Source organism: Lissotriton helveticus, chromosome 11, assembly GCF_964261635.1.
Source record: "Lissotriton helveticus chromosome 11, aLisHel1.1, whole genome shotgun sequence".
In the NCBI taxonomy this organism is placed as follows: domain Eukaryota; kingdom Metazoa; phylum Chordata; class Amphibia; order Caudata; family Salamandridae; genus Lissotriton; species Lissotriton helveticus.
The window spans coordinates 936,635,933-936,659,553 of record NC_136072.1 but is presented as its reverse complement, the minus strand read 5'-3'; the positions used below and the strand labels follow the sequence as shown (position 1 = coordinate 936,659,553).

Sequence of the window (23,621 nt, the reverse complement as noted above, 5' to 3'; positions counted from 1 at the left end):
CTATGGACATTGGTTTGGTGTCAAACTATTCGAAGTGTCACAAGCAGTTCGTAACCATTGATCTGCTGATTTACTAAGCCCCATGTTAGGGGAACAACTACCCACTCCATTCTTGATCTTTGCATAACTAATTGAATGGAGTCCCTTAAAAGCATACTGCATGTATGTCCAGCAATTGTGACCTCACCCACGCCAGTCAGTCCACTTTATTTTATAAGAAGATTTCTTTTGAGACAAGTACAGGTGCTTGAAAATTACTGGTGTTACAATTTGGACTTATCCATCCTTTCTCCTTTCCTCATTCCCCCTTACCCCCTTCCCTCCATTGTCCATTTTGAATGATACAATTGGAAGCCTATATATAATGTTGATGTGAGGTTGGCTCGACAAGGACAGGAACCTGAGAGACCAGCTTGGAGACATATAGTGTTGTTGAACACCTACAATTTACATACAAACATCTCGTTCTGCTTACTTTACTGGCAAAGAGAATGGGATGTTGTGCAGGGTTCAGCTGCATGTCTCCACCCCTGATGTGATGCTTTATTGTTTTGGGACCACTTTTATATGGTGTTCCTGTTGGTACTGTGGCCTGCCCTTCTGATCATTTCAGGGCAAGGTTCTGGCTTCAAACTTTTAATGCACTATCACTATTTGTGGAGGGCTGATGCTGTTCTTCAGCAACCTGAACAGTTTGGTTGCAACAGGAGCTTTCCAATTTGACTTAAAGGTCCACGTTCTGCGCCCCACAATGTTCTCACAACCTTATTGTATGCATGGCTGTTAACTCTTTCCTATCCTGGTGCTGTTGGCTTCTCTATCACCCAGTAAGTTTGTTCAAGATGAACTTTTCTTTGAAGAATCAATCCTTCTTTTAGAGTTTGTCTCTTTCTTCATTTATTACTCTTGCGGGGGAAGAAGGAACCAGATAAATTAACGGCCAGAAAGAGACATTTGATGAAAGTTTGACTACAAGGTCGACCGGCCTCATTACCCTCAGGATGAGGCTTTGACCACCAAGCTCTCGGGGGTTGGGGGTTGGGAGAGGAAAAGTGGGTCGCCCGGGGCCGGGTGGGGGTTGTCGGGCGATCGTCCTGTCTACAGGAGCCCCTGTGAGTCAGCCGATGGACCTGGAAGTGCCAGATTCATCTTTTTATGGTTAGGATCTCCTCCAATGAGAAGCAAGAGTTAGCATGGGAAATGGCGTCTAACCTCTGAAGGGTCCTGCATCCTGAGTAACAGGACCATTTTCTTGAAAATGTATTATTATTATTAAGAAACTTATAATGCACGCAGAAACCCCTGGGGGTATCCCGGTGCAGAGCGGAAGTAGGGGGAAATCAGAAAGGATATCTTAATAGCTAGTTAGAAGAGCCAGGTCTTTAAACCCCTACGAAACGCCAGAAGGGATGTGGCGACTTTCAAAGAAGCTGGAAGGAAGTTCCAAAGTTGAGGTCCCAAATAGTAGAAAGAGCGGCCTTTCATGCGGGACAGCCAGAATTTGGTACAATGAACCGGGTCTGCAGAGAAGATCTCAGGAGACGGGCTGGTTGGTAAAAGTGGACATGACCCAGAAGATATTTGGGGGCCATTGCAGATCTAACCTTAAACATGTAGCATAATGCTTTAGCCTTGCAATTATCCAAATGTCGTTCCATTGCTTGCCTCACTCCATTCTAAATAGGCTTCCAACTGAAACATTCTAAATGGACAATGAAGTGAGAGGTCAGGAAGAAATTACGAAATAGTAAATGGATGGATGAGTATAAATATACGCATTTCCCTGCTCCGGAAGGAGAAATACACAAAGATTGCAGCTGTGAGAAATCATATAAATGTAGGATACAACCAAGGAAACCTGAAGAAACAGAACAAACTGGATTTAACTAACAAGAAATATTAATGGTGTGGCAGTTCAATATGTTACCAGTCTGGAGGGTGACAATTTATTGTACTTTTCCTCTCCATAATGGATTTATGTGGGCACACAGCAAGTTGAGGGGAGGATTTTCTTCCAGCTACTGGCACTCCATGACACTTGGCCAATCTGCCCATGGTCCAGACATGGCTGACATCCAAAACGAAGTGATAAATTCCTAGAGCACTCCAAATTAATCTCTGTAATGCTTAGACAAGTTAAACCTTTCCAAAGTGCTGGCTCATTTGGCTCTCCTTCCTAGGGTCTTAATAATTGAAAACAATGCTACATGGAAGTACATTATAGTCCAATGCCACACATAAAATATGGATAATGAACCCTTCAGTCATTTTAAACTCTTGAGTAAATCAGTATTGAACCAAAAGTTATTCAAACTTCATAGAATTCCTTCATTTTATATTGGTTTAAATACAGTTATTACATTGTTTAATGACTTATGAATGCTTTAGTCGGTTTATGCAACCATAAAAGCACAAACAAGAAGACATAACATCACAATGTGATATCACAGTTAAATATACATAAACTACTATTTATAGAATTGTGGATAAAACAACTATAGAGTAGCCAAAAAACAATAGATAAAAGCACATAGGGCCTAAAATATTACAAAAAGAGTATATACAGAAGGGAACACAAACCACAAGATGACAAAGAAGTTGACATCTATATCCTTATCCATCACTCTCAGCACAGAGGTAAAGTTGCAGCACAGTAGGAAGAAATTAACTAGGTAAAAAAGACAGACTATTGCTGGGCTCAGCTAAAAGTTACACCATTGTCTTTGCTCTAATGGACCAGCTCCAGTAAAGGAATCTGGCAACAGCACAGACCACCAACTCCCTATAGTCCGTGAGTAGAAGCCTAAGCATCAATATATACTGTCTACAATCAAGGAGCCTACAGATCGGAAGAATTCCGCTTTTCCTTGGTCGGACATAACCAAGGCAGAAGAAAATCAAATGAGGTAGAGTTTTTTCTGCTTGTAGATATTCCATGCATACCTTGGGCATATCCAGATGGTACCTCTAATTTGAGCAAAAAATACAGTAAAGGTGGAATTCCAGGGTGAAACGTAAGGTACAGTTATCTGGCACCAGTGCTCAGTGAATAATTAAGGAGTGACTCAAATTTGGCGTGGGATTTGATATCAAGAAAAGGGCACAAGAGTGATCTTTGAGAGGTATTTCTCATTTCCCGTTCCCATTTTCATCCCCAAAATGCATCTTTAAGAGCTTCCCTAAAGCGTTGAGGGCAATTGCTATTGTCAGACCCAAATTCACCAAGGCCAAGATTAGTCAGCGTGCGCTTTACATGATTGATCCATTTTATCTTGTAGATTTGTCCAATGCAACTATTTCCCTGAGGCCATTATAGTAGACATCCAGAGCTGGTGTGTACTTAAACCTGCACCAATATAGCAGGGGTCTTAGCTGAGCTTTGTGTGTCAAAGGGGTAAGACCCATGTCCTGTTGTAATGGTAAAAGGGGTGTATGTTTCTTTTTTTAGGTTAACTAAGGCCCTGAGAAAGTTCTTCTCTCCAATTCCTAGCTCACCCAATGCCAAGGGACCCCAAACCTCTGCCCTGTATAGCGCACTGCCTTCTTACTTGACCCTATATACTTTTAATGCAGATGAAATGCGCTTATTCTTGGAAGCTTTATAAAATGTTAGGATTTCAGCAGCCTGATGTGTTACTTTTAAGGCACTTTTCTTGACCTGAGCAGACCAGCTCATGTTCCTAGTGAGGATTATTCCTCTATAGGTAAACTCATTGAGACTTTCTAGAGAATGTCCTTCCAGCAATATAGAGCCTTTAAAGGTCCTATGGGGATTAATGGTCATAAACTTGTTTTTTGAGTGGCTAATGACCAGCCCTCAATCATCGCAGAATTACAACAGTCACTTGACAAGATTCTAGAGTCCCATCAGGATTTTAGAAACCAATAGAGTGTCATCTGCAAACTGTAGAAGGGGTATCTTCCTACCTACGACCTTGGAGGAGTCATTCTCAGTGTCCTCCAGGAAAGAGACCACATTGTTAAGGAATAATTAAAACAATGTGGGAGCGAGGACATGCCCCTGTCGGACACCCTTTTTCACCCCTATCCACTCAGTTAGTTCCCCTCTGGGGAACCATCTCATTTGTGCATATGTGCCCTGATGTAGACAGATGAGAATATCCAGGAGAGGGGTGGGCACCCTGTTGGCCTTCAAAACCTCCCAAAGTTTGTTTAGGAGATCCAAGTCAATCGCTGACTTTAGATCCACAAATACAAGATATAGATGTGATTTTTCAATGATGACCATTTTCCAATAAATTATCAAAAACCTAAATGTCTGGTCTATGGTACTGATCTGGTTCATATGCCCTGCCTGCAGGTATGACAGAGCCCTCATCTACTCAATCCAGTGTTCAAGCTAGTACAGGCTCTGCCTTCTAAAAACCTTTTGGGTTACATTGATTTAGCTGACTGGAAAGAGTAACTGGGTGACGCCAGTGGTCTGGATACCTCCCTAGAACTTGGCATGCTTTCTCCCCCTACCATGCTACGGAGGCGGGAGCATCATATGCTGTTGTGTAGGGCAGCTGACGGCTTGGGCCTGGAGCTTCCTACTGTGGCAGTCAGGACTAACCTCCTAACAGTGGCCTTTTCGAATCCCCTGCTGCCTTTCAATCAAGCCCTCACAGAAGTCCCTCTGGGCACTTGGTCCAAGCCCCCATGCTATCTTAGATCTGTTAAGGGCTTCTCCTGTACCCTCTGGGCCACCCTCATCTGCCCTCCTCACGAACTATCAGGTGGTAGCAACATCCTGCAGGCTTGGCGACTGTGGCAGTCAATACCTCCCAATACCTTCCGAAACCTTGCCTTCATTGCCTCTGGCATAGGAATCTAAGAAGTCGTTAAATCATGCCTAGGCACCTTCTCCACTTTGGCTGGTGCCGGCTTTGATTTAGACGAATTGCACAAGGGTTTGTGCAACATAGTTCACTTAAAAAGGCGAAAGGAAAAGCAAACAAAATTACTTATAATTTTTTCTAAAACGAAAACATTGAAAATGCATTGATTAAAACAATAAGTTAACTGCAGTGAAACACATTGTTAAATAAATGTTTTTTTATATTCTGTGTACTAAGTATGTCTAATGGACCCTCATGGACATGTTCCTTCATCTCTACCCCCTCAGCCACAGATATTTTAGGAAGACTGCATTCACTTCCCATCCACACATACGTTGTGGAGTAAACTAGTTGGTTTCTTGTTGAAGCAGGCAGCCTCATTTAATCCATGGTGGATGGCCCTCCAAGAGAGTGGAGACTAAAGCGTCCACTGGTGGAGTACTGCCTCCCGTATTTAAAGATTTCAGCCAGGGAGGTGGTGATCTTTGTGCTTTAGGGGAGCTAGTGTGGATCTTTAATGAATGCACTGTAACTTTACTAAGTGGAAGCCACAGTTTTTTCTTTTCTGAAAAAAAATTCACAAAGCTGCTGTTTATTTTCAGAAATAAAAAAGCCCTGACACACTGACCATGAGTTTTCTCCCTGAGTGTTTGGCTATTGTGCTTTTTCCCCCCTACCCCGACTGTCATGCCTCTTCTCGCAGTCCTACACTCTGAAAACGAGTGACTGTTGCTCTGCCTCAATAGGGCAGGTAACCATCATTTATACTTGATGGTCCTTTGGAGTATGGGCCATCAAGTGAAAGGTTTTAAGACAGAGGAGCCAGCTGAGCCTCTGGCTCGCCTGACCCTAAACAGCATTGGGTAGCTGTGAGTTTCGCAGGGCTTGACCAATGCGTGTATCCTGTGGTGTTTTTCACATGACCCCTTGCTACTTTTTCTCTTCCATGTTATTCAGCAGGTCAAACCATCTTGCTCTATTTCCCTGACGCCCATTGGCTGATCCTTTATAGAAAGACACATAAGGGTCATGAAGAGCAGAATACTGTCCATCACCAACTCTGCTATCAGAATTGTCTATCCTGAGGAATAATTCTTCGTGCAGAGTTCCTCACAGCATAAATCCGCTCAGGCATCAGACTGGATATGAAAACATGAAATATCTTTCCCGCACCAGCACTTGGCACCATGGCTCTACCTTCACTCTGACTGCTCTCTGGATGTTGCAAAAAACACAGTTGATGGACAGAATGTAGAACAATGTCATACATTCACCCCAGTACAAGGATCTGGGCCTAAATCCATCGTTTGTTTGCACTCCACACCACCCTGGGTTAGACACTGGCTATATGCAAATCAGCTCTGACCCTGTGCCTCATGGGAACAGTCCAGTCCGAACTACCAAGCCATGTCTTTCCCAGACCGGAATCAAGCATCCAAGGACCGGTTTCTGGCTATCAGCCTTCATTCAGCCTGGATAGCTTGACTCCAGTGGTGTGGAGAGCCTGGGACTCACGTCTGAGCATACCCAGCCCACTCGGGGTGAAAATTGCAAAAAACACAGTTGATGGACAGAATGTAGAACAATGTCATGCATTCACCCCAGTACAAGGATCTGGGCCTAAATCCATCGTTTTTTTGCACTCCACACCACCCTGGGTTAGACACTGGCTATATGCAAATCAGCTCTGACCCTGTGCCTCATGGGAACAGTCCAGTCCGAACTACCAAGCCATGTCTTTCCCATACCGGAATCAAGCATCCAAGGACCGGTTTCTGGCTATCAGCCTTCATTCAGCCTGGATAGCTTGACTCCAGTGGTGTGGAGAGCCTGGGACTCACGTCTGAGCATACCCAGCCCACTCGGGGTGAAAATTACATAAAACACAGTTGATGGACAGAATGTAGAACAATGTTATACATTCACCCCAGTACAAGGATCTGGGCCTAAATCCATCGTTTTTTTGCACTCCACACCACCCTGGGTTAGACACTGGCTATATGCAAATCAGCTCTGACCCTGTGCCTCATGGGAACAGTCCAGTCCGAACTACCAAGCCATGTCTTTCCCAGACCGGAATCAAGCCTCCAAGGACCGGTTTCTGGCTATCAGCCTTCATTCAGCCTGGATAGCTTGACTCCAGTGGTGTGGAGAGCCTGGGACTCGCGTCTGAGCATACCCAGCCCACTCGGGTCAAGCTATCCAGGCTGATGAAGGCTGATAGCCAGAAACCGGTCCTTGGATGCTTGATTCCGGTCTGGGAAAGACATGGCTTGGTAGTTCAGACTGGACTGTTCCCATGAGGCACAGGGTCAGAGCTGATTTGCATATAGCCAGTGTCTAACCCAGGGTGGTGTGGAGTGCAAAAAAACGATGGATTTAGGCCCAGATCCTTTTACTGGGGTGAATGTATGACATTGTTCTACATTCTGTCCATCAACTGTGTTTTTTGCAATGCTCTCTGGATGTGACATTACATAGCCACATAAAGCTTCACCCGGAATACTGATGTTAATTCCTTTTTTCCCCTCACGCTTCAGTGTGCACACAGATTGCTCTCCTTTGATTTTCATGTACTTCCAGTGCCAGTGATTGTAGTTAAAATTCTCCGGTTTGTGCCTGGTCTTTTTGCGGACTTCCTGCTTGACCATGGGATTTTGGCACAGGTGGTTCTTGAGAATAATGTCCCTCTATCTTATGAAAGACCTAACCAGTCCATATGAAGAGGTAGTCTTACCAGTGAGAGTAGAATGTTTTATATGGTGATTTTGAACCAATGGCCAATTGCTTTGTACAGGGTTTGCTCCCATCCCGCCAATCTTGAACAATCTGGATGGGTTACCTGTTGAACCTAGGATCAAATTCAATATGCTGCCATGCGTATATGCTCTTATGGAAAAAGAGCAGGGAATGGATCTCTGTGCCAGAGGCACAAGGCCTCCTAACAAACTGGAACCCTTGGTAACAATGATAATCAAGATAATATAAACAGAAGGCAGGACAACAAGGAACAGAACCAGGAACATCAAAACAGAAACTGGGGCCAGGGAAAAGCAGTATTGAAATCAAGGTCACGAGCAGGACAGTGATAATCAGAACTATGAATACTGCAAAAGACTAGGAAAATTTCACCCTAACTATGCAGGACAGACATATCCAAACGGACATAGAACACAAGACAACGAGTCAGCATATAACCGGATAGACCAGGACGAGTGCCAACAAGACTATGAGCAGGGCAATCACAGGAACAAAGCAGTAGGATAAACAAGAGGTAGACAGCAGACACAAGTAACTCGTCAGAACTAGATGTGGGCAGTACTCGAGGACTTTGGCTCAGTGGAATTCCACAGTTACAAAGAACTCAGCGAGATTACGCGAAGATCCGCCAACAAGCAGAAACAGGCATGTCGTGCTGCTTGCGCTGTGCTTTATTGCCGGGAGCAAGTTGTGAGCTGAAAATTCAGCACCACGCGTTGTTCCGGCGGGCACAGCTACTAGACTTGATTTTGATACAGCTCGAGTAGATTTTCTACTTGAGCTGCAGCCTTCGGACCGCAACCAGTCGCGACTGAGGGCATTGGAAAAATCTCACCAGATGTCCTCCTAGCGACTGAAAATAGCACTAGGGGATGGTTGCCAAATCTCGGTGACGCTCAGCAACTTATCATTTAGGTGCACACATGAGCAAAAATTCCACCACGTGACGATTGGTGGAATTTGGCCGGAACCCCGCGTTACAAGAGTAACACGAAGTCAGAAAAATTCTGCTGGAGGAACAGAATATTTCATTCGCTGCTAGTCAAGACAGTAAAATCGAATCAAACACCAATGGAAACAGAAATCAAAGAGTAAGAAAATGTCTGGTTAATTGAAACAGGGCTCCGTCTTAGAGGACAAATATCCTTTTGAAATATTTTTTGCAGTGTAGGCAGATATAATTATGAAATATAGCATGTTTTCTCTCTTTAAGTCTTAGATTTCTTTTAATGCAGACCTATATTCAGAGGCTTTCTCTGGAGATACTGCTGACTTTTTAAAGATTGGATTATCTTTTGTCTGTACATCAGACATGGCTGTCTAAGCCCTAGGATACACTGACATCTCTTTAGATTTAGGATTGCTGAAGTAGAATTCCCAAAAGATCACAGATTCATTAAGCTAGTTACTGATTAAACTCAACATTTGTCATAAACTAACAAGAAAAGCTCTGTCAGGAAGCTGATGCTTGGGGTTAATGATAGCTAGGAAGGGCATGGTTTCTCCAGCACTTGCTGGTGGCATTAAATTATCAGTTTTATGAGATGTTCCAACATATGATGTTTTGGAATTGTGTTGGCACTGGTTCTTTGAGTTGTTAACCTGAGAATAATTTGCCTTAAAAGCAACACTCTTAGAATGTATTCTGTATTTCACGAGCTGACTGAATTTTCTAAAATTTGTTTCATCCTGTACTTTAATTGCTGACTTCAGGATCACAGTTGGAATGAAAATCTAACGTGCTATTTACTTTCATATTTTGATCTCCTAGGTCAAAGGCCTTTATATCATGCTGTAAGGAATTGTGCTGCCTTGGAAATGGTTGTCTCCTTACATACATAGACTTTATAGATCTGATGCTAAACATCTTGACAAGAATTGATTGGGCTCACAATCTTTTAGGGACACTAGCTGAATTCAGGGCAAGGCAAGATAACACTGGTTGCTTGCTCTCTGTAGGGACAAGGCCTTGCCAGAGAAGGGGTTAGATATAAATAAGAGAATTCCTAAAGCCTGGGAGGAATTAGGACAGACACAGGCTGTAACCGACAGTCAAAAGGGTACTGATAAGTCTGCGAGAGAAAACACAAGTGCATAAAACAGGAAGGTAAAAGCAGGGGATAAACAGACAAACTGTCACAAATTATAGTTTGTCTGCTCCTTGGAAATTATCTCTTTGAATCGAAAAAGATCTAACAAGAAGGCAAGGAGCAGATTCAACTTGCAGAGTTTTTAGGAGACACTATGCAGCTCTTACAGAAAAAAGATTATGGGTGGATCTCTGTACTGAAGGCACTGGGCCTCGAACATACTGGCACCCTTGGTAACAATGAGTATCAACATTATAATTTAAACACAAGACAGGACAACAGGGAACAGAACAAGAAACACCAAAATAGAAACTGGTCTCATTGAAAAGCAGTACTGGAATCAAGGTCAGGAGTAGGACAGGGATACACAGAACCATGAAAAATATAAAATAAGTCTAGGAATACGCTGCTCCTAATTTGGCAGTAGAGAAATATCCAGACTAACAGGAGCACAGAATGCAAGGCAAGGAGACTGCATATAACAGGACAGATCAGGAGGAGTGCAGACAAGACTAGGAACAAGGCAATCACAGGAACAAAGAGTCAGGATAAACAATATGCAGACATCAGACAAACAAAAAATTAAATAGTAAGAACAGGGAAAATGGAATCAAATAACAATAGAAACGGAAATAAAAGAGCAATCCTGGATATATAGCAGCAGGATCACAACAGTATGCAAGGAGACTCAGCACCAAGGTCCGGTGCAATGAATACACCATGTGCAAGGAGTCGGAGAACCATCAGTGAAGGAATGGCAGAATTGCATCATGGAAAGGGAAATACCAGCAGAACCAGGAGGCACAAGGCAGGAAACAGTAAAGTACGAATGGAGTACAAATCAGAGATGAGAGTGAAAAGTCAAGAAAGCAGGTAAAAGGAGGTCATAAAGTCCTTAGGCCCTGGGATCAAGATAGAGAATATAGTACCACCACCAGGAAGTGATTGGGCCAGGGTTTGGAGACCAAAAGCACTTCAGAGACCATCATGTATCGGGAAGATGTGCTTAAGCCTGAAGTGGGATGTAATGTGGACCTGGGAATGTAAGGTGTTGAAAGAGTTCTGTTGTATTCTGGTGTAACAGCTCGACCCCACAGGGCCCTCGTGAGCGTCACCTGATGATAGAATCCTGACGGTCTGTGGTGTACAAAAGGTCTCAAAAGCAATAACTTTTTATATCTGGAAGTGCAAAAATTCAAGACCTCACAGGCATGAAATGAAACTTTCCAAGGTCTGTAAAAACCGGTTGGAACTAATTTACCTAAAAGCTGAACCCACACTTCTCTCGAGCACAAAACAGTCAAAATTCACCTTTTCCACCTATATCTGAAATATGGCAAGATTGCTTTGATGTAACGGACTTTTCATTTCTTGACACGCTTTTCCTAGTGTTTATCATTTCATTACTTGCTCTTTTTTGTACTGAATTATTTTAGAAAATTGTTAAATTGATTAATAAAATGGGTTCTGATCCAGGTGTCCTTCCTCATGCTTTGCCTTCTGGAACATGGTTCATGATATTTCCTTCCTTTGATTGATGATGGAGGGAGAAAAATCATTGTTAGCGGTTTGGCATCCGCGGTTGAGTGGTGTCTTTCTCCAATCCTTAAACTGCTGTGACTGATTTTAATATAATGTGTTGTAGTTTAGTATTTCTATAGTGCTTACTACCCTAGCCCACTAGGGCCTTCTGTTGCGCGGATGCAAAGCCTTTTGAGGGCCATCCAACTGTGAAGCCAGACTGGTGATCTCATTGAGATACCATGACAGTAGTCGTGAGCAAAGGGTATTTATTTCACTCTTATGAATTCACTTAACACATGCTGTCCTTCATCCATGACATACCTGAAATCTTGCCTTTTGTCCTTAGGCAGGTAGCCTATGGTGTATTTTAGTGGTTGTGATAGATGTTGACTACTTGATAGTGTTGTAGTTTTCTTTGCCTCATCTATTAGGCAGAAGAGTCACTGAATGTCTTTTGAAGTTCTTACATGCACCGTCTCCCTGTCGGGTGGAGAAGGGGACGAACAACTATAACAGATTTACGAGGGTTACTTTACAGAAAGACCAGGAACTCCTCCTGAGTTCTGTACCTGTTCTTAGTTGCTTGCCTTACCTATAGTGAAAACAACCCCACTATTGGTTATAGAAGGCCATACACCAGCAGGATGAGAGGTCAGGAAGATAAGTGGCCTGGCATCTACTCTTACGAACAGGACATTAGCTTGATAGCAGCTATATTGATAACATATTTGAGCATGGCAGTTTCTTGACAGGATTGAATTGCGAATGTATGCTTTGGAGTGACTCTGAACTGGAGCTGTGACTCTTCTTTAAAGAAGCCAGACGCTGGTGATGTTTTGCTGCTTCTTCTGGTGAAAGACGTTCTAGATTTTGGTGTACTGATATTGCTTATGTTCTGGCTGGATGTAATGGTGTATGTTTAGGATGATCATATTGAAGACCAGAAATGGTCTATCACAGCTACTAGGAGGTGGTATCTGGGTTCACTGGACACATCGCCTTGCCATTAGGGTCTTCTTAGCGATCCTTGATCTAAAAAAACACTTGACAGTGTTATCCTCACTGTAGAATGGGAGTCCTTTATCATGAGGTCCTAAGCAAATTGGTTCTTGCCGTTGAATCAATTACCAGCAAAAGATGCCACTGAAACAGATATGTCAAAGTTTTTATAGGAGACCCATTACTTTGGAAATGAACATCCTGTTCAATGTTTGTATCTACAGTTAGTATGAAGATTTACTGAATTCATGTGTTTTGGTAAAGGGGGAGGCTGGCTTGAAGTTATAGAATTCCTCCTTGAACTGTGCTGCAGTGGCAGCCCATTAAAGTATTGAGGATTTAGTACTGAGAAAGTTTTAGAATATGAAAAGTGCCTATATTGCTGCCCACTGAAATATGCTAGGAGAATCTACTAAAATGCATCGCACTTCAGTATAATTTTCTCCTTTATAATCCAACCAACTGCAGCAGCAGCACATTCATTGCTGAGACATGACCGACCTGTGATTTATTTTTAAACTTTGGAACTAACTTGGTTTGAAATGTTACATAATTGATATGCTTTCATTACCGTTGTGCGTCCAGGAATGGGGTAAGAGCTTGCCCCATTGTTCTTAATGGATATTTATAATTTCGTGGCTTCGCGCAGACCACGACTCTGGGCCAGCACACAAATAAACACAAATTGGACAAAAAAATAAAAAAACAGGTGTGCACTTCGTCATTCTCTTCGGATTCTATTAATTATAACGCAAGAGTTAGATCACACACTCCGAAATTAACTGAAAAATACTTTAACAGTGTACTCAAGTTGTGGAGTGCAGCAGGGTGTCACTCTCTGATGACATGATCGAATAAAGCACCTTTTGTTTTCGTTGTCTTTAGGAAATAGCATATGATTAGTGCAAGATACCCATTAATCTACTCCCAACTGATGTTATCTATACTTGAATGAGAATATCAAGGCATCTGAACATTGAATGAATGTTCCTTGACAGAGAAATCTCTTGTCTACAATTGAACATGTTGTTCTCAGAATACTTTGCTAGGTTTTTCTTTGGCAAGTCTAGTTAATATTGAAACATTCAATTAAATGCGGTCAAAGAGGTGTTGATTTGGTATTTCTTAAATACTATATATTTCATTCATGTAATCTCCTTTTATTTGTAACACATCCCGAAGAAAACCTAACTCCTGCTTAGTGTTATGCCTCTCTTGCTACAGTGCCTCTAAATGTAGCATTTATAAAGACGTTACCAAAACATTTTATGAGTCAGCAGTGGCGTAGTTAATATAACGTCCCACGGTAAAAATATATACAATAGCAGTGCCTAAAAATTTCTTGTAGTAGGCTGGAAAAGCCTAAAGGCCTAACTAGGCCTCAAAACTTAGCAGCCTATCTACATCATTATGTAAAAAGACCTGAAATAGTAGCCTCAGCCAATTAGCTGTCCTCACCCTCTAGAACCTCCTAGCCCAGGCAGTTCTCCTCAGATTTTCACCGCACTTCGTGTGTAAGGGAGTCTCCCTGAGTGCCTACTCAGTTCTTTAGCTTTTTTGGCTTTTTCCTCAGAAAAATGTCTGAAAAGAAAGCTCTTTTCAAGGCTTGTGGTACCTGCTTTAAGAAGAGTCCATGTGGATGACCAGCACTCTGACTGCATTTATTGTCTGCACCCCTCACATGTTGTGAAGGACTGTAGAATTTGCCGTACCTTCCCTCAAAAAACAATCAGGGATAGAGAGGCAAGGGTTCTTTTGTGGTTGAAGTCTTCTTCCACTGATGATGAGGACAAGGCCTCTACCTCCAGCAAGAGAGCCATATCCAAGGAAAGCTCTTCTCCTGAGAGAAAGAAGAAACTAAAATCCTCTCAGAGAGCTTCAGAACCCTCAGAGTGCATCTTCTCCTCGGACGACAACTGTGAGTACAGCCCAGACAAAAACTGTTTCTCTGGTGTCTACTCCTACTACTACGTTGACTTCTACTTCTACAACTACTTCTATGGTCCACTTCATCTATTACTTCACCTCTGATGTCTGTGAAAATATTGTCATCATCTGTGAAGACTTCGACGAAGAAAACTGTCCCGTCGTCGACGTCTCCGTCGACGACGGCTCCATCTACCAAGTCATCGTCGTCGACGAAGGTCTAGTCGTCGAAGACACCGACGACGCTCTCGTCGACGAAGGACTCGTCGACGAAGACTCCATTGACGGCCTGGTCGAAGAAGGACTCGACGTCGAAGACACCATCGACGGCCTCGTCGACGAAGGACTCGTCGACGAAGGACTCGTCGACGAAGACACCATCGTCAGCCTCGTCGACGAAGACACCATCGACGGCCTCGTCGACGAAGGACTCGTCGACGAAGACCCCGTCGACGGCGAAATCATTAGTTCTATCAGCGTCGACGGTTCCGTCGACGGACATTCCAATTACAATGGCTTCGTCGTCATCGACGACAGCAGGAGCAGCTGCTCATCATTTACCCAGTTCTGCTCCTACGAAAATTCAGTATACACATTTTCAAATGAAAACGTATCAGCAGGATTATTCCCATATTTCTCCACTCTTACCATCACATCTATTGGAGACATATGTGGAGGATGAGTCAGATGATGGTGAAGAGGATGAGGGTCCTTTTGGGGTTGCCCGTCACCCGTCACAATTGAATATTAAATGTCAAGAGGATGATGATGAGGATGATGACTATGGCCATTATGGGCAGGAGGATTTCTCGACACCATATCCATCTCCCCATGCCATACCTCAACAATCTGAGAATACTGCTCAATTGCCATCCACTTTAATTCAGGATTTACAAGCAATGTTGGCCGACTATCGCCAGAGGTTTCCTCCGACACCAATTGCACCTGTAGTGCCAGTAACTCCAGTTAACTTGCCAAGGCCTCCGTCGCTGCGAGCATCATTGTCTCCAAGACAGGATGCTGGTCCGGCGCCTCAGCATGACACAGATTCTTCTTCTCATGAGGACGATGATGGCAGAGAAGAGGGCGAATTGCCAGATACTACTCCTGTAGATCCATGGGAGGATTATGTCATTCCCATGCCTTCACCGCCTGCACCCCGCCCTTCAGATTCTCCACCTGAGGATATCGGCGGATTTCATAACATTATGCAACGTGCAGCAAATAGATTTGAGTTGACTGTCACAGTGGAACAATCTGACTGCTTTTTGCATGACTTTAAAGAGGGATATCGCAGAGTGACCAGAGCTATCCCCATTATTGAATACATATGGAAGGAAGGCCTCAACATTATGAAAACACCTGCTTCCATTCCTGCAGTCCTGCCACGCATAGAGAAAAAGTATCGAGCACCATCGGATACTCCATCTTGCTTAATAGGTCACCCTCGGCCAGACTCTGTCATCTCCCAGGCTGCACAACAGAAATCCAAGAATCCTTCTGTTCCCATTTCTACTCCACCTGACAAGGAGGGTAGGAGACTGGATGCCATTGGCAAGAAGTTTTCTGCAAATGCAGCGGCCTCCATTAAAGCTGCTAATTCGTTGGCTATCCTGGCCCGTTACGATAGGCAGATGTGGTCCGATCTCTCTGAATACCTCGAATTGGTCCCTGAAGATCAGCAACCAGAGGTGCGCAGGATTGTACTGGAGGGAGAAAGGGCGGCATCGGAGATCATTGATTGCGCCCTGGATATTTCGAACACCAACTTCAGACAATTGGCAGGAGCAGCAGTACTTAGGCGTCAAGGTTGGCTCCGGGCAACTACTTTCAGGCCTGAGGTCCAAACAAAAATCTTGGACATGGCATATGATGGAGATTCACTTTTTGGAAAGCACATTGATGATGCTTTACTGGCAATAAAGACAGACACAGAAACAGCTAAATCCCTTGGTACCCTACAATATAAGAGGGGATCCTTTAGGGGAGCAAGAGGCCGTGGGTATTCCTCTAGAGGGAACTATTCCAATCAACAAAACCGCCAATACCAATCTCAATACAAGCAGCCATACTATCAAGGCTCTTACAGACAGCCTGCCTCTGGATCTTTCTCTCGTCAGGGAGGGAAACGACGCTCAAACAATCAAGGGCGCGATTCCAACAAGCGCCAATGAGCTTTGCCGGACGTCAGCCGTTCATTCTCCCCTTCCCGTGGGCGCCAAAATTTCCGCCTTTTACCAACAATGGCGGACAATAACCTCGGATCAGTGGGTCTTAGATCTTGCCAAGATCGGACATACTCTGGAATTTATACAGAAGCCACCAACAACGCTGCCCAGGGGTCCCCCTCCCCTCGTCTTCACTTACTCTTCAAAGAAGCCTTAAAGATGCTCCACAAGAATGCGATAGAACGAGTTCCTCTTTCTCAGAAAGGGAAAGGGTTTTATTCTCGTTTTTTCCTCGTAGAGAAAACTTCAGAGGAATGGCGTCCAATACTAGATCTGCGCAAACTAAACAAATATCTAAAGAAACAGAGTTTTCGCATGGTAACGTTGACGGACATTCTGAATTGTCTCAACAAAGGGGACTTTATGGCTTCTCTGGATCTGCAAGACGCCTACTTCCACATCCCTATTCACCCAAAACACCGCAAATACCTAAGGTTTCAGGTGGCTGGCGTCCACTTTCAGTACAAGGTTCTTCCATTTGGCCTCAAATCAGCCCCCAGAATCTTCACCAAATGTTTGGCCCCAGTGGCAGCAATGTTGAGGTCCCAGGGAATACAAGTTTTCCCTTACCTCGACGACTGGCTGTTAAAAGGACCATCGAGGGGCTCCGCAAAGGAAGCGGTCAGGAGTTCCCTATCCCTTTTTTCGAATCTGGGTCTGACTCTCAATGCAAACAAATCTCAGCTTCAACCTCGTCAGCAGTTGACCTTTCTGGGAGCGGTCTTGAACACTTGCCAGTGCAAGGCGTTCTTGACTCAGGAACGGCAGAACAAACTACTGAAACTGGCAAAACAAATATTTGCAAGAAGGTCACTTTCAGTTCGGACATTTGCTTCCCTTCTAGGGATGTGCTCCTCTGCCATCAGCCTCATCCCTATGGCGAGACTCAGAATGAGACCATTGCAGGAGGAGTTACTTTGTCAGTGGAGGCAAGTCGACGGATCGTTCGACGACCGCATCAAAGTAACTGCCAAAATGAAACAAGCCCTTCTTTGGTGGTCAAAGGCACCAAATTTGTCACCAGGCCTCACCTTTCTGCAAGACATTCCAGAGTTCACCCTGACTACAGACGCCTCCATGGAAGGTTGGGGAGGTCACCTCCAGGACCTTCAGATCCAGGGACGATGGCCTCGTCGGTACCGACAGAAACACATCAACAGCCTAGAGCTGAGGGCCATTTTTCTTTCCCTGCAAGCCTTCCTTCCCAGGATTGCAAATTCGTCAGTGCTGGTGCGTACGGACAATACCACCAGCATGTACTATATCAACAAACAGGGAGGAACAAAATCTCTCACCCTGTCACTGGAGGCTCAGGAGATGTGGGAATGGGCTATACGCCACCGCATATCCCTCAGAGCAGAACATGTGCAAGGAGTCCAGAACTCTCTAGCCGACAACCTCTGCAGAGCTTTCACGGGCTGTCACGAATGGGAGCTCGAACAACATCAAGTAGAAAGTATCTTTCGGACGTGGGGAACACCGGCGTTAGATTTGTTCGCCACGCAGCAGAACAGCAAATGCCGGTTTTATGCCAGCAGGTTTCCTCAACAGGGGTCAAGGGGAAATGCCCTTTTGATGAGATGGTCCGGAATATTTGCGTACGCTTATCCTCCGATTCCGCTCATTCCAAGAGTACTGCAGAAGATGAAGAGGGAGCATTGCACTCTCATCCTCATTGCTCCCCGTTGGCCAAGACAGTTTTGGTTCCAGGAACTTCTTCTGCTCTCTCAGCAGCCTCCACTTCGTCTCAAACCGACAGTGTCCATGTTGACGAGAGAGGGAGGCCAGGTCCAACATCCGGATCCTCAATCGCTGCACTTGCACGCTTGGCTCCTGACTTCCTAGAGTTCAAGGATCTTAATATCTCCTCAGACTGCAGGGCGATCTTATCACAGGTCCGTGCGCAAAGTACCATCAAAACATATCGTCTTAAGTGGAAACGATTTTGCGTATGGTGTGGAGAACATAATATCCATCCACTTCAAGCTCCTCCAGAAGACATCCTTCCATATCTGCTGTTTTTAGCCAGGGCTGGACTCGTTTTTTCGTCCATTAAAGTGCACCTGGCGGCGATATCCAGGTTCAGGAAGAGTTCAAACAAACCATCCTTATGCTCATCGTCTTTGGTCAAACAATTCCTTAAGGGGCTATTTCGAGCTTTTCCACCAGTTCGTCCTCCTCCCCCGGAGTGGGATCTTAATATTGTTCTGTCTCAACTTCTCAAAAGGCCTTTTGAACCTATTCACAAAGCGGAGCTAAAGTTTTTAACTTGGAAAGTGGCTATCTTACTGGCTCTCACTTCAGCCCGCAGAGTCAGTGAGATACAGGCCTTCACTATTGCCCAGCCTTTCTTGCAATTCTCTAAAGACTTTGTGACGCTTAGAACTAACCCAAGATTCATTCCAAAAGTACCAACTCAGTTCCATATCAATCAACCGGTCAAACTCAAAACCTTTTTCCCGGATCCTAAAACTTCAGTGGAGAAGGTTTTACATTCTCTGGATGTGAAACGGTGCCTGAAGTTTTATCTTCAAAAAACAAAGGACATCCACAAATCCAATCAACTTTTTGTTGCTTATGGTCAAGCCACCTTGGGGCAAGCTGTAACGAAAGCAACTATAGCTAGATGATTGTCTTCTACGATTATTTTCTGTCATGACAAAGCCAACAAACCTTTAACAAGAACGGTTAAAGCGCATTCTACCAGAACAATGTCAGCGTCAACGGCCCTGTTCGCTGGAGTGACGCTGGTGAACATTTGCCGAGCTGCTACGTGGAAAAGTGTGCACACTTTTCCCAAACATTACTGTCTGCAGTCGGCAGTTCATGATGATACAGCAGTTGGAGAAGCGGTTCTGCAGCATCTTCTGCAATAAGGTTAGACTTGTTTCAGTCTTTTATTCTTCATTTGCCTGTTTAAAGCATATCTTTTCATTATCATGTTTTTGCATTACCAAATGCTGTCATATGTCTAATGTACTTATGAAGGTTTAGATGCATATGTTGTGTTAATAAGTTTGTGCTCTATTACCTTCCTGGTTGTGTGGGGATGTATATGGTTTATTTTGTCTCCCACCTTCCTCTAACGACAGACATGATGTCACTGCTTGCTACTCTGATTCAGGCATGTGAATCTATGAAAGATACCCCAATACTGGATAAGAAAACAAGTTACTTACCTGTAACTACGGTTATCCAGTATTGGTATCTTTCATAGATTCACATGCACCCACCCTCCTCCCCGGCAGGGCAGTTCTGTTTTATGGATACTCATTCTCACTTGTGCTGGGAAAATCTGAGGAGAACTGCCTGGGCTAGGAAGGTTCTAGAGGGTGAGGACAGCTGATTGGCTGAGGCTACTATTTCAGGTCTTTTTACATAATGATGTAGATAGGCTGCTAGGTTTTGAGGCCTAGTTAGGCCTTTAGGCTTTTCCAGCCTACTACAAGAAATTTTTAGGCACTGCTATTGTATATATTTTTACCGTGGGACTTCCGCCTCGACGACGGGAAATGATTCAGGCATGTGAATCTATGAAAGATACCAATACTGGATAACCGTAGTTACAGGTAAGTAACTTGTTTTCTTATGCAGGATTCCTCCAACGACACGTGCGAGGCATTTTACTAGCATAACTGTAACCTCATACGCTACAAACATGCCGAAGCCTTAATCGGTAGCTAGGAGTATATGCCGGTAGTCTTCATAAATTTCATCACGATAACCCAATGCATTTCGGGCCCAAGGCCCTTCGTCAGGGGTGTTTCTACAATTAAAAATTAAAGAACAACATTTCAGTACCAAAATAGTATGTATTTGAATTATGTAAAACACATTTCTCAGCACCTGTTTAATCACGCTTTCAACGTTTTCCCGCTAATTGTGACTGTATGCCGCCACTACCTTTTTAATAAATGTCTAAGTAATCCTCCCTCCATTTCGTCAAATATCAATGAATCTCATCATTCCTATGTGTTCATCCTGAATCTGTAAGGTACACCAAACTGCCTACGTGTCGATGCTGAACTGGATATAACAATCCCTATGCATGCGCAAACTTTCAATTGTCTTTGAAGCGAAAAAACCTTTCCATCTGCTCCCTTACCTTCAAAACGTCCTTCTCATTCCCTCCCAACTGATTCACTAACTGTGCTTCTCCCGCATTTCACTATTTGTAACCTGCACGTTCAAACTGCGCCCCTCGATGACTCATATGAAACCTGTATTAACCACTACATTCTCTAATCAATCCCTTGGCCCCACCTTTTACCAAATAACCATCCTCTTTGATACATGCATTTAAACGCGCTATTCACATAGACAGTGTAAAAATGAAATTAGTCCTGTGATGTACATGAAACTAATGGTTGTTCACATAATCTTACACTACAACTCCCATCATACATTCTACCTACAATCCTAAACATCTATGTCAAATTCCCCGCCCACCCTATTGATTGAATTACGTTGATTCAAAGATATCATGTGTAGCGTGTTCAGAACTGGTATACTAATTGTTCACAAACTAACATGGTCATACTCTTAAACGTATATAAAATGTATACAAGAACATTGTTTCAAATAACATCGAAATGTGTGATGTAACAATCTCAAATCATAGTCCGTGAATCCATCTCAAAAAGTCTGTTCTTCCCATTGTCTCGCAAGTGTCTAGATCGTGGTTCTCCGTTGATATCCTTGTTCATGTGGGTGCTACTTGTCGGAAGGCAGACAGTAAATAATCCAAAGAGAATGACGAAGCGCACACCTGTTTTTTCATTGTTTTGTCCAATTTGTGTTTATTCGCGTGCTGGCCCAGAGTCGTGGTCTGCGCGAAGCCAAGAAATTATAAATATCCATCAAGAACAATGGGGCAAGCTCTTACCCCATTCCTGGACGCACAGCGGTAATGAAAGCATATCAATTATGCAACATTTCAAACCAAGTTAGTTCCAAAGTTTATTCAAAAAGTTCATCCAAATTATTCACATTATGCAGGATTCCCCCAACGACACGTGCGAGGCATTTTACTAGCATAACTGTAACCTCATATGCTACAAACATGCCGAAGCCTTAATCGGTAGCTAGTAGTATATGCCGGTAGTCTTCATAAATTTCATCACGATAACCCAATGCATTTCGGGCCCAAGGCCCTTCGTCAGGGGTGTTTCTACAATTAAAAATTAAAGAACAACATTTCAGTACCAAAATAGTATGTATTTGAATTATGTAAAACACATTTCTCAGCACCTGTTTAATCACGCTTTTAACGTTTTCCCGCTAATTGTGACTGTATGCCGCCACTAAGAGAGTGACACCCTGCTGCACTCCACAACTTGAGTACACTGTTAAAGTATTTTTCAGTTAATTTCGAAGTGTGTGATCTAACTCTTGCGTTATAATTAATAGAATGACATCAAATTAATTTCATGGACTACTCTGCTACTAATTCAGAATATATTTCTCACAATGGCGCCACATTCACGAATGTGGTGCACCACAATATTGCCCCAGCAAAATAACCTCAGAAGAATAGGGAGCACTTTGAGATTCCACAGCACCATAAAAAGTTTTCAACACACAACATCAGCAGTGGATATTTGTACCCAAGCATGCTCACAAGATTAACTTTAATATACTGCAAGTAATATAAAGCACGGTACAATCTACAAGTTTCTCACTGGTAGGTAGGTTCTCTAACAAGTAGCTTAACTAGAATATGTGCAATACTAGTCATAATAACAAATACAGTTAGGACTGTATTTTTGTCTAGCACTGAAATCTTGAGGGCAGCAACATATATCATACTCTTTTTGAGACTAGAATTGATATCAGGAAGGCATTTAACCACTGAAACCACGGTTTAGGAAGACTTAATGATAGCGAAGAAATACTTGGATCTATTGTGGTAGGAAACCAAAAACTCAGACACAATCTAATTATGGAAATTAACACTAGGTAGTACTCTGACAAGGAAATACAACATCAGGAAGTAATCAGAGGAGACCAACATACAAAGATGGTGGACGTGCTTTAGGCTGGCTTAGCACCCAGTCTGCATATCTGCAATATTCCGGTGCAATGACCTGCAGATCTTTCCAGCTGCACACTAGAATACCAACCTCGGTGGATCTTGTGGGACAGTGGGGTCGAAATGTCCTGCCCCTCGCCTCGCACTGAGCACTGGGGATTGCTTGGTGTGCTGCCTGGTCCTGGCTGCATGGGGGGCTGCAGCCTCTTGAGCCCCATGACTGGCGGTGTCTTGCTTGTGGTGCCACTGGGCTAACCTGAACAGAACATAGTGATCCTACCCCATCCCTGTGAGAATGGTCAAGGACCAATGAGGGCCCTGTGCGGCAGTGTTTTACCTGCAACCCTTCTGGGCCTGCCCAGGTGAAGTAATACTCCCGGCTGGGGCCATTATGACAAACCGCCATTACCACTGCTAGGAGCATCCCCTGCCACCAGACGGTGACTCCATGGCTTTACTCTGATCCGTACCATGATGAGAGGAAGGATTATCAACCTGGGTTAGTCTGACAGAGTATAATAATAGAGAAATGGGTGCAAAATACTCTGCATAGTGGCTATGCACTCCAGCTTTAGAGTTCTTTACCTATCATTTCAGCACAGGCATGAACACTTTTCCCTCATAGGCAGGACATTAGATCAGCATCCAACTCATGGCAAATTCAGGAAACTTTTAAAAACTTGGATGTTTCTACAATCCTGTGCCTAACTGGATGATCGGTGTTCCCTTCTGCTACCAGTGTCGAGACCTTATGGTGAGTGTGTCCCATAACATAACATAACTGAATGATTTAGGATGTTTGAACCTTTTTTTAGAGAGACCATTACAAAGCTAGACCTATGACCCATAATGGATTTGTAGAACACACACAAATGGAACAAAAAGAAAAGTTTAGCATGTTGGTGCTGCTCCAGATTTAATATGTTACATCATGGAATTAGATTTGTATTGCCTTATGATTATAAAAAACAACACTCATTCTACCTGAGCAAGAGCTGCTCCCACTGTGATGGCGTGTGGGGTGTTAATCTTGGACATCTGCTAGGCTAAAATGTGGGTGTCAGTTCACATGTTCACGAAGCATTACTACCTGGAGTAGCCATGTCCGGCAGGAGGATCATTTTCCCTAGTACGTCTTGCAGAACCTCCTGTTCTGAGTTATTCCACAGACCCACCATCTTGGGAGATACTGCTCTGGTATCTATTAACTAGGCGAGGAACC

General features: G+C 43.7%; 1 protein-coding gene across 4 annotated transcripts in view; it reads left to right on the top strand.

Moving 5' to 3' along the window:
- Window positions 1-23,621, top strand: part of SMTN (smoothelin) — a 1,119,422-nt gene that overhangs the window by 303,759 nt on the left and 792,042 nt on the right. The window lies entirely within an intron of this gene.